Source organism: Leptodactylus fuscus, chromosome 2 (assembly GCF_031893055.1).
Source record: "Leptodactylus fuscus isolate aLepFus1 chromosome 2, aLepFus1.hap2, whole genome shotgun sequence".
In the NCBI taxonomy this organism is placed as follows: domain Eukaryota; kingdom Metazoa; phylum Chordata; class Amphibia; order Anura; family Leptodactylidae; genus Leptodactylus; species Leptodactylus fuscus.
This window is the reverse complement of record NC_134266.1, coordinates 130,646,731-130,657,597: the sequence shown is the minus strand read 5'-3', so window position 1 is coordinate 130,657,597 and position 10,867 is coordinate 130,646,731.

Below are 10,867 nucleotides of genomic sequence, written 5' to 3'. Positions count from 1 at the left end.
TCTTATGTTATTAAACCAAGTATGTGCATTGCTAGTAGCTCTACATTTTCAGGAGCATTATTCATTTAGCATATGTGGTAGTTCCTATAAAGGCCAATGGGACACTTTAAAGTGGCAGACTTTTGCAATGATGGTGAATGTATTTTCTAGCCTGCTACGAGGGATGCAACCTTTAAAAGGCACCTTAAATAACATGTTCTAACATTATTATAACCTGATGCCGATGGTGTACTGTTTAGTTTGTTTATATAAGCCATATATGGTGAATGTTAAACTGTGTCTTGTATTGTGTGGACTGTAAGTACACATATGCACTTACTGTAGTAAAATAATCACTGTTTGCTACATTGCATTGCAGTCAAAGGAGTTTGGAAACAGAAATATAGATTAAATGATTAAATTTTTAAGGTAGAACTAGAAACTTCTCTTTTAGTACAACTTTTCCAAAATACCCAAACCCCTAAGTTATTGTAGGCCAGGATTTCCCACCGTATTAGGCTCTCAGGCCCACTACACGTGGCTCTCCAGTTATTAGCTGCAGAAAAGTGGCACCAGGGGTGACATTACTAAAATGTACCAGAGTCAAACTATATCTCTGACAGCTAACTGTAGTTTAAGAGCCTTATGGCTTGGTCATATCTTTAATGGGCTTTTTTGATATTACTATTCATAGTACCACCTGCTATAGAGGAAAGTAGCTTGTGACCTACAAAAGACAGGATCTGTGCCTTAGGTAATGATTTGTGTTCTGTTGGATATATTTCCCCCCTTGTTTATGTAAATCAGTCAGTTATTGCACATTTTTCTGGCCATATGTGATATCTGAGCTGACTATTGATCCATGTGTAGTTTAACCATCCTCCAGTTCAGGCAAGCTGAAGCTCTCACTTACGCACAAGGAGATTTTCCAACATAGGCTCAAGCAATCCTTCCCTTTTGGCAAATGATCTCATTGTTACTATTCACATATTGAAGGGTCGCAGATCATAAATGTCAGTGGACATCCCAACATCTATGGACAGCTTTAGCCTTTCTGATTTACTGCCTGATAAGATTGACGATTTTTTAGCATTGTTGCTAGCAGTAATACAGAGTGAGTTTGCTGAGAATTATTCCTCTTATTGTAGCAAAAACCCAACAGTTTGTACCGCTACGTCCTGTATTTGTCCATGCGTAGTTAAGAACCTTACGAATACTCTTTAGTATTGGGTGCTATCTAGTCATTTTGCAGTGTTCACTGTCAGATCCTGAATATATTGTTTTAATAGAATTTTAATAGAATTTTTCTGTATTTTTTTTCTGATTTCATTTATTTGAATTAGTGTAAATAGTAACAATATATTTTACAGTGTAGTTTCTATAGAAATTTTATAGGTGTGTGAGTTTTTTTTGCCTTTTATAGGGTTTCAGAATATTTTCCAAGTCAAGTCCACTATGAATCTAGGTCCCCTGTGGGGATTTTTAAATAAACAGTAGAACATGAAGGGAATTGCAAAGGGAACATAATGTAGAGTCTAGTAATACAGTTTCTTTATATTTTCCAGTGTATTTGTAGAACACTTGCTGTTTGTGCCTGTGTTTGCCTTTGCTTCATAGACCTATGCTGAAAGCTGAAACACAAAACAAGGCTATATACACACGTGGATAAAATTATTGGTACCCCTCGTTTAAGGAAGGAAAAACCCACAATGGTCACAGAAATAACTTGAATCTGACAAAAGTAATAATAAATAAAAATTCTATGAAAATGGACAAATGAAAGTCAGATATTGCGTTTCGCTTCAACAGAATTAAAAAAAAAAAAGCTCATGAAACAGGCCTGGACAGACATGATGGTTCCCTTAACTTAATATTTTGTTGCACAACGTTTTGAGGCAATCACTGCAGTTCCTCTGTCAATCTTGAGACTTCTGCACCTCTCAACAGGTATTTTGGCCCACTCCTTATGAGCAAACTACTCCAGTTGTCTTGGGTTTGAAAGGTGCCTTTTCCAGATGACATGTTTCAGCTCCTTCCAAAGATGCGCAATAGGATTTAGGTCAGGGCTCATAGAAGGCCATTTCAGAATAATCCAATGTTTTCTTCTTAGCCGTTCTTGGGTGTTTTTAGCTCTGTGTTTTGGGTGATTATCCTGTTGCAAGACCCATGACCTGAGACCAAGCTTTCTTACACTGGTCAGCACATTTCTTTCTATAATCCTTTCATAGCCTTGAGATTTCATTGTACCCTGTACAGATTCAAGACACCCTGTGCCAGATGGAGCAAAGCAGCCCCAGAACATAACAGAGCCTCCTTCATGTTTCACAGTAGGGACAGTGTTCTTTTCAAGATGTGCTTAATTTTTCCATCTGTGAACATAGAGCTGATGTGCCTTGCCAAAAACTTCGATTTGTGTCTCATCTGTCCATAGGACATTCTCCCAGAAGCTTTGTGGCTTGTAAACATGTAGTTTGGCTATTACTACTTTTGTCAGATTCAAGTTATTTATGTGACCATTGTGGGCTTTTCTTTCATTAAGCAAGGTGTACCAACAATTTTGTCCTCTAGTGTGTGTGTGTATGTATGTATGTGTGTGTGTGTATATATATATATATATATATATATATATATATATATATATATATATATACATTCCAGTCACTTTAATGTGACCACCTGTCAAAATCCAGAATAACCACCTTTCGCAGACGTGCAGGAAGAGAGGGGATGTTGTGATGATGTTCACTGGGATGTTAAGCCACGCCGACTCCCGTGTTGTGTCCAGCTGCACAGGTTACACGGTTGAGCATCCATGGCACGAAGAACCTGATCGAGGTGGTCCCACAGATTCTCGATTGGGTTCAAGTCCTGGGAATTTGCTGGTCAAGGGAGTACGGTAAACTCATCCTGGTGCTCCTCAAACCACGAACGAGTGAGTCTTTATGACACATCGCATTCTCATGGTGGTAGATGCCATCATCCTGAGGAAAAATAATTCGCATGTAGGGGTGAACATGGTCCGCAAGGATAGATGCATACTTGTGCTGATCCATTGTGCTTTCCACAATGATGAGTACACCCAGGTGGCTGATGACACGTGCCTTCTGCGATTGGTTATTTAACATTGACGTCAAAAGTAGGCGGTGGTCACATTAATATGACTAGAGTGTGTGTGTGTATATATAAATACACATATTTCTAGTCCAGTAAAAGTGACAGGAAATTTTTAAATGCATCAGTTTTCCAAGATATCCGTGTGCAAGTGACAGTTTTTTTTTGTTTTTTTTGTTCTTTTTTTTTATTTCTGAAGAACAATATAGTAAGTGGAAGTTTCAGTTCTTAAATGCTTAGACAGTCACTAAAAGAATCGCAGCTGGGGGTTCCCAAAGACTCCCCATCTCCATTTAGACAATGGGCTTCAGATATGAACCTGCCCCTGTAAATTGGGTACATATATAGTCAGCCTCACAGACCAATCCTATTTAATACAAACATAATCCAGCCAATAGAAAATGATCAATCCAAGTATGAAGGGTTTCTTTGTGGCTTCTTTGTAACCTGTTTGTGATGGCATAGGATGGATTACTACAGAAACACCAAGTTTATTGGTGCGTATATTTTTACACCAACGTATTTAATATTGATCTGAATTTTTGAAGGAATGTATCATCTGTATTGTATTCTCATTAAAACATGCTGAAATGTATTCTTTTTTCTAATCTGTTTTTATTTTCTGATGACATTTATTGTATTCTAATTTGTGTACATAACACTGGGCAGCCATCTTGCTTAACCCTTTGTGAATGTGTTAATTTTAGGGATAAGTGAATGTATTATTGAAGAAAAATGCAATGTCCAAATTTCACCTCCATATTGTTTTAATTCCTGTGAAATGCTTAAAGGGTTAACAAACATCCCAAATGCTATTTTGAATTTTTTGAGGGGTGTAGTTTTAAAATCATGGCGATGTATGGGGGTTAATAATAATAATAATAATAATAATAATATATAAGCCTTTATAATCCTCTTCAGAACAGAAGTGGTCCCTAAAAAGTGAGTTTGGGAAATTTTCTTGTAAATCTAGGAAATCGCTGTTACACTTGAAAGGGCTCGTTCACATCAGCGTTGTGAACTCCGTACTTGAGGTTTCCGTTTCCTGCCTAAAACAGAGGCAGGAGACGGAAACCTGCAGGAGTCTCTCTCACCCATTCATTTGAATGGGTGAGAGAGATGTCCAGCCGTGAGCGGCGGTGAGCGTTTTATGCTCTCCGCCGCGAAACCGGGTTTTATAATCCGGACACAGAGTCGGACATGCAGTACTCTGTGTCCAGATAAAAAAAAAATCCGGTTTCGCGGCGGAGAGCATAAAACGCTCACCGCCGCTCACGGCCGTACCCGGTCTGTGCTTTCCGTCTTCTGGCATGCAGAAGACGGAAAGCACAGAACGGAAACAAGAACGCAGGTGTGAACATAGCGTAAGCCTTCTAACATCCAAAATAAATGAAAGGACCATTAAAAGAAGATGCCAATATAAAGCAGAGACAAAGTAGATAATATTTATCAATGTATTTGGGTGGTATGACTAACTGCATGAAAAGCAGAGCATTTCTCATTTTGAAATTGTGATTTTTTTTCCCCCAAATTTCCATCAAATTTCCAAATTTTTTATAATTAAATACAAAAATTTTGATGAATGTTTACCTCTAACATGAAGTACAATGTGTCATGCAAAAACAATATCAAAATCACTTGTGTAAGTTATAGCGTCTCAAAGTTATTGCCATATAAACTGACATATGTCAGTTTGGTAAAATGAGGCCTGGTCCATAAGGCACTTTTAGACCTGATCCTTAATCGGTTAGGCTGGTCTTACACGACCGTAATGTAAGTCCGCAAATGAGGGTTTTCAATTGCAGATCATTTGCGGACACATTATATTCAATGTGGCCTCTTACACCACCAGATATTTTATCCGTGGTGTGGCCGGGCCGCAACCGTGGTCCGCAAATTATAGAATATGTCCGTAATGGCAGTGAATTGCGGCACTGCACGGACTTGCCCATAGAACTCTATGGGCGAGTGCGGCAGGACACGGACATCTGCGGAGCCTATGTTGCCGATCAGCAACCTGCGGACTGTACATTCAGTACGGTAATGTAAGACCGACCTTAAGGTTTTACCAAGAAGAAAGGAAGTATCTAGACATCCATCAGGAAATAAACAAGAGAGAAGTAATAACAAACATCCCATCAACTGGCAAGGAACAATAACATTTATTTCAGTTGTTTCTTAGCTCTTTTCTTAATGGTCTTTCTTCCTCCACAACAGCTCACTCTATAGGCCTTCCAAAGTCTTCTACAATGAGCATGTTTCTTCTTTTTGCGTTCTTTGGCAGGCATTGGTTTTTGGAACTGTTGGATCTGAACTCTTTGGATTCTTTGTGGGGGTTGTCCTGGCCTCATAATGTATTCCCAATTGTCAACCTCGTCGTCGTTATCTACAAATAGAGAGTCCATAATGAGAATAGTTTCAGATATTCGATGTCCTTCATAGTAGATCACTTGAAGTTTTTGGATTATTTTGGACATTTGAGGTGGGTTTCTGCTCTTCATATGGACTATTATCAGGAGAAGCCTTATAGGTCATATATCACAGGGACAGTCTGCTATATATTGGAGTCACACACAACCTTCTCAGGGTTATTAGTGATTCTTACCAGGTTCAGGAATTGCAATGGCCTTTACATCCGCCGGGCTTATCTTCTCCGCTAGAACAGCTACAACATAAAATAGAAACCATCAAAAGAGGATAGACATGTGTGTCCATTATAAAGGACTCTGGGCTTGTCTTTATGTTTAGTTGTCTTCTTTATACTCTGCTCTTTGGTATCAATAAGTGTCGATTATTAGTACTGGCCAATGGGTGGGCTTATAGATGTAACAGAGCTGACTGGGTAATCTGGAACATCTCCTCATGGCGCTATAAAGTATTATTACTGATTGTACATGCAGTGTTAGCCAAAAGTATTGGCACCCCTGCAATTCTGTCAGATAATACTCGTGTTCTTCCAGAAAATGATTGCAAACACAAACTCTTTGGTATTAATATCTTGATTTATTTTGCTTGCAATGAAAAAACACAACAGAGAATGAAAAAAAAGTCAAATAATTTTACACAAAACTCCAAAAATGGGCCGGACAAAGTATTGACACCCTCAGCCTAATACTTGGTAGCACAACCTTTAGACAAAATAACTGCAAACAACCGCTTCCGGTAACCATCAATGTGTTTCTTACAATGCTCTGCTGGAATTTTAGACCATTCTTCTTTGGCAAACTGCTCCAGGTCCCTGAGATGTGAAGGTATGCCTTCTCCAAACTGCCATTTTGAGATCTCTCCACAGGTGTTCTATGATATTCAGGCAGGGCCGCCGATAGGGCAGTACTACTGGTACTGGCGTCAGGGGCCCGGCCAAATTGAAAAATGGGGGGGGGCCCGGTTTTGGCCCGCCACCGTGTGCCGGCCCCCTGGCGCCCGTAGCAGTCATTCTGTATGTCCTATTTCAACTCAGATCTGCATCCAGAGGACGCAGATCTGAGTTGAAGACATACGCGGCTGAAGCAAGGAGCTGACACAGGTCAGCTTCTCGCTTCGCCGCTGTGCGCCTCTCTCCCTGACACATATGCGGCTGAAGCGAGGAGCTGACATGTGTCAGCTCCTCGCTTCGCCGCCGCTGCTACTGGCTTGTAGACGCGTTGTGATCACATCGCATCTAAAAGCCAGTAGCCGGCGGCGAAGCGAGGAGCTGACACAGGTCAGCTCCTTGCTTTGCCACTGCGCGCCTCTCTCGCTGTCACATATGCGGCTGAAGCGAGGAGCTGACCTGTGTCAGCTCCTCGCTTTGCCGCCTCCACTACTGGCTTGTAGACGCGATGTAATGACGTCACATCGCGTCTATAACTGCGCCAGTGAGAGAGAGGCGCGCAGAGAGCTGCGAGGGAACGAAGGAGAAGGTAAGTCAGTCAGTGTAATGTGGAACGTGAAACTGGGGGCAGAGAGAGGACGGCATGACACTGGGGGCAGAGATGGAGAGGACGGCATGACAATGGGGGCAGAGATGGAGAGGACGGCATGACACTGGGGGCAGAGATGGAGGGGACATGAATATGGGGGCAGAGATGGAGAGGACGACATGACAATGGGGGCAGAGATGGAGGGACATGAATATGGGGCAGAGATGGAGGGGACATGAATATGGGGGCAGAGATGGAGAGGATGGCATGACAATGGGGGCAGAGATGGAGAGGACGACATGACAATGGGGGCAGAGATGGAGGGGCATGAATATGGGGCAGAGATAGAGGGGACATGAATATGGGGGCAGAGATGGAGAGGACGGCATGACAATGGGGGGCAGAGATGGAGGGACATGAATATGGGGGCAGAGATGGAGGGGACATGAATATGGGGGCAGAGATGGAGGGGACATGAATATGGGGGCAGAGATGGAGGGGACATGAATATGGGGGCAGAGATGGAGGGGACATGAATATGGGGACAGAGATGGAGGGGACATGAATATGGGGACAGAGATGGAGGGGACATGAATATGGGGGCAGAGATGGAGGGGGGACATGAAACTGGGGGCAGAGATGGAGGAGGGGGAACATGAAACTGGGGGCAGAAATGGATGGGCGGACATGAATCTGGGGGCAGAGATTGGGTGGGAGACATGAAACTGGGTGCAGATGAAGGGTGTATATGAAGCTGGGGGAGAGATAGAGGGGGGACATATAATGTACGGGTGACTGTAGGAGGATTATACTGTGTGCGGGCACATGAAAAATTAATGAGAATGGGTGGAGTCAACACAACGGTGGGTGGGGCTAAATTTGCCGCGCTCAAAGCGTTTTGTCCCTCTTTTGGTTCTTCAAAAGTTGGGAGGTATGGGTACAGGGGGCAGTGGAAAGATGTTAGAAGGTGGACGGGGGGGATTGTTGGGGCATCGGGTGTGTGGCACTGCGGAGAGGGAACTGGGGCAATAATATATAAGTTTTTAGCTGGAGAACTACAAAGCACACAAGACCTCCAAAGGTATGTGTGCTTTGTATTAATAATGATGTAGGCGGCCATGTTACTAGCATAGCAGCCTGTTTGGGGGTGGGACTTTCACTTTAAAGGAGTATTCACGTTGCGTTTTTGGCCTCCCTTGCCGGGATACGTTGGTAACCAGTCACAATCAGCTCCCCACTTATCCCTGCATGGAGAACTGCAGGCCCCCCCTTTTTTTTTAATGGCCAGTTCTTCGTGCAGGGATAAGTTGACAGCTGATTCTGACTGGTTACCAACGTATCCCGGCAAGGGAGGCCAAAAACGCAATGTGAATAAGCCCTGAGGATTTATTAGGAGAGCTCTCTGGGGGGGGGGGGGGGGGGCCCAGACACTTAGGCTGTATGGGGCCCCAAAATTCCTGATGGCGGCCCTGGATTCAGGTCTGGACTCATTGCTGGCCACTTTACAAGTCTCCAGTGCTTTCTCTCAAACCATTTTCTAGTGCTTTTTGAAGTGTGTTTTGGGTCATTGTCCTGCTGGAAGACCCATGACCTCTGAGGGAGACCCAGCTTTCTCACACTGGGCCCTACATTATGCTGCAAAATTTGTTGATAGTCTTCAGACTTCATAATGCCATGCACACGGTCAAGCAGTCCAGTGCCAGAGGCAGCAAAGCAACCCCAAAACATCAGGGAACCTCCGCCATGTTTGACTGTAGGGACCGTGTTCTTTTCTTTGAAGGCCTCTTTTTTCCCCCTATAAACTCTATGTTGATGCCTTTTCCCAAAAAGCTCTACATTTGCTTTTGCTGTACTTCTGCCTGAGATCAAACGCCTAGGAGATGGAGAATTGCTGGGAAGAGGCGCATGATGGTGCAGGCGAAGGAGCAGAGGAAGGAGAAGGGAAGGATGAGGGTGAAGTCCCCAGAGAGGCAGAGGCAGATATGGAGGTGTCCTGGCTGGTGGTCTGGACTGCAGCACCAGCACTGGAAACAGTGGAAGAGGCAGTGGCGGAAACGCCCAAATACCTCTGTATGTTAGAAGTATAGGCTGAGCTCAAAACAGGTATATAACAGGAGATGGGTAAGGTATATAGAGCCCAAAATCCTCTGTATGTTAGATGTATACAAGCGTACTGTATAGCAAGTATACACCAAGCTTACAACAGGTATAGGACAGGAGATGGGAAAGGTAGATTGGGGGGAAAAGGTGGTACAGAATTGGAGCCCTAACAAGGGCTTTTGGGAAAATTAGTTGCAAAAAGATTGTATATACAGATGGTGTATATACAATCTTCAAGCAGTGGTAGATCTAAGTTTAGCTCTTATAAGAGCTGTTGGTGTAATATTCCTGCCTAAATAATTCTAATCGCTAGCTAACCCTGACAGAACATCTATCCCTGTCTAATTCATAGTCGCACCTGAACCGAATCTGACACCCACTATTCTTATAGAGTGGAGGTCACCTGATTTAGCCAGCCAATGACTGCATACATTTTTTTTCAATGCCTATGTTGTCCTACTACCTGTCCCACCTTCCCTGCACAGTTATTGGTGTAAAAAAAGCGCCAGGGAAGGTGGGAGGGGAATCGAATTTTTACTGCGTTTACCGCGTGGTATTCGACCAAACATGAGTATTTCGAATACCGTAGTATTTGATCAAATACCTACTTGATCAAATACTACTCGCTCATCTCTATCCATAATCAATTGACACACAATTATCAGATGAGAAATCACAGAATTAGCCACAAGTACATACCTACAGACATGTTGTCAGAATCACAATAGGCTAGTTCAGGGGAGAACTCCGAGTATACCACCAGTGAGATGAATAAACTGACGCCAGACGCGCATTTCGCCTACATAGTCTTCAGCAGGAGGCGGAACACAACATGTGGCGACACAGTATATATATATATATATATATATATATATATATATATATATATATATATATATACACTCACCGGCCACTTTATTAGGTACACATGTCCAACTGCTCGTTAACACTTAATTTCTAATCAGCCAATCACATGGCGGCAACTCAGTGCATTTAGGCATGTAGACATGGTCAAGACAATCTCCTACAGTTCAAACCGAGCATCAGTATGGGGAAGAAAGGTGATTTGAGTGCCTTTGAACGTGGCATGGTTGTTGGTGCCAGAAGGGCTGCTCTGAGTATTTCAGAAACTGCTGATCTACTGGGATTTTCACGCACAACCATCTCTAGGGTTTACAGAGAATGGTCCAAAAAAGAAAAAACATCCAGTGAGCGGCAGTTCTGTGGGCGGAAATGCGTTGTTGATGCCAGAGGTCAGAGGAGAATGGCCAGACTGATTCGAGCTGATAGAAAGGCAACAGTGACTCAAATAGCCACCCGTTACAACCAAGGTAGCCAGAAGAGCATCTCTGAACGCACAGTACGTCGAACTTTGAGGCAGATGGGCTACAGCAGCAGAAGACCACACCGGGTGCCACTCCTTATTTAATAGAAGTCATATTTTGTGTTCTCATATTCGACCACACTCACAAATAGTGCTGTGCTGGTCACTGGCGTAAGGGAAGACTGAAAAGGAGGCTGCGGAGCATCAGGCTGAGAGAAATGCCCAGCTAGACATGGCCCAGCTGCAGAAGAGTAGAAGTTCTCTTGAACCCAAGTCCAGGATACCCATCCATGGAGGCCTCACTTGAAGAACTTCCCAACTAAGGAGAAAGATCAGACTAAAACATTTTTCTGCGGGGGTCTGAAAAATCTGGCGTCAATATGATCTGCTCTATTAGTAGTGGACGCAGTATTTAAAGGGTTTGTCCCATCTCAAGGATCCTATCTATACT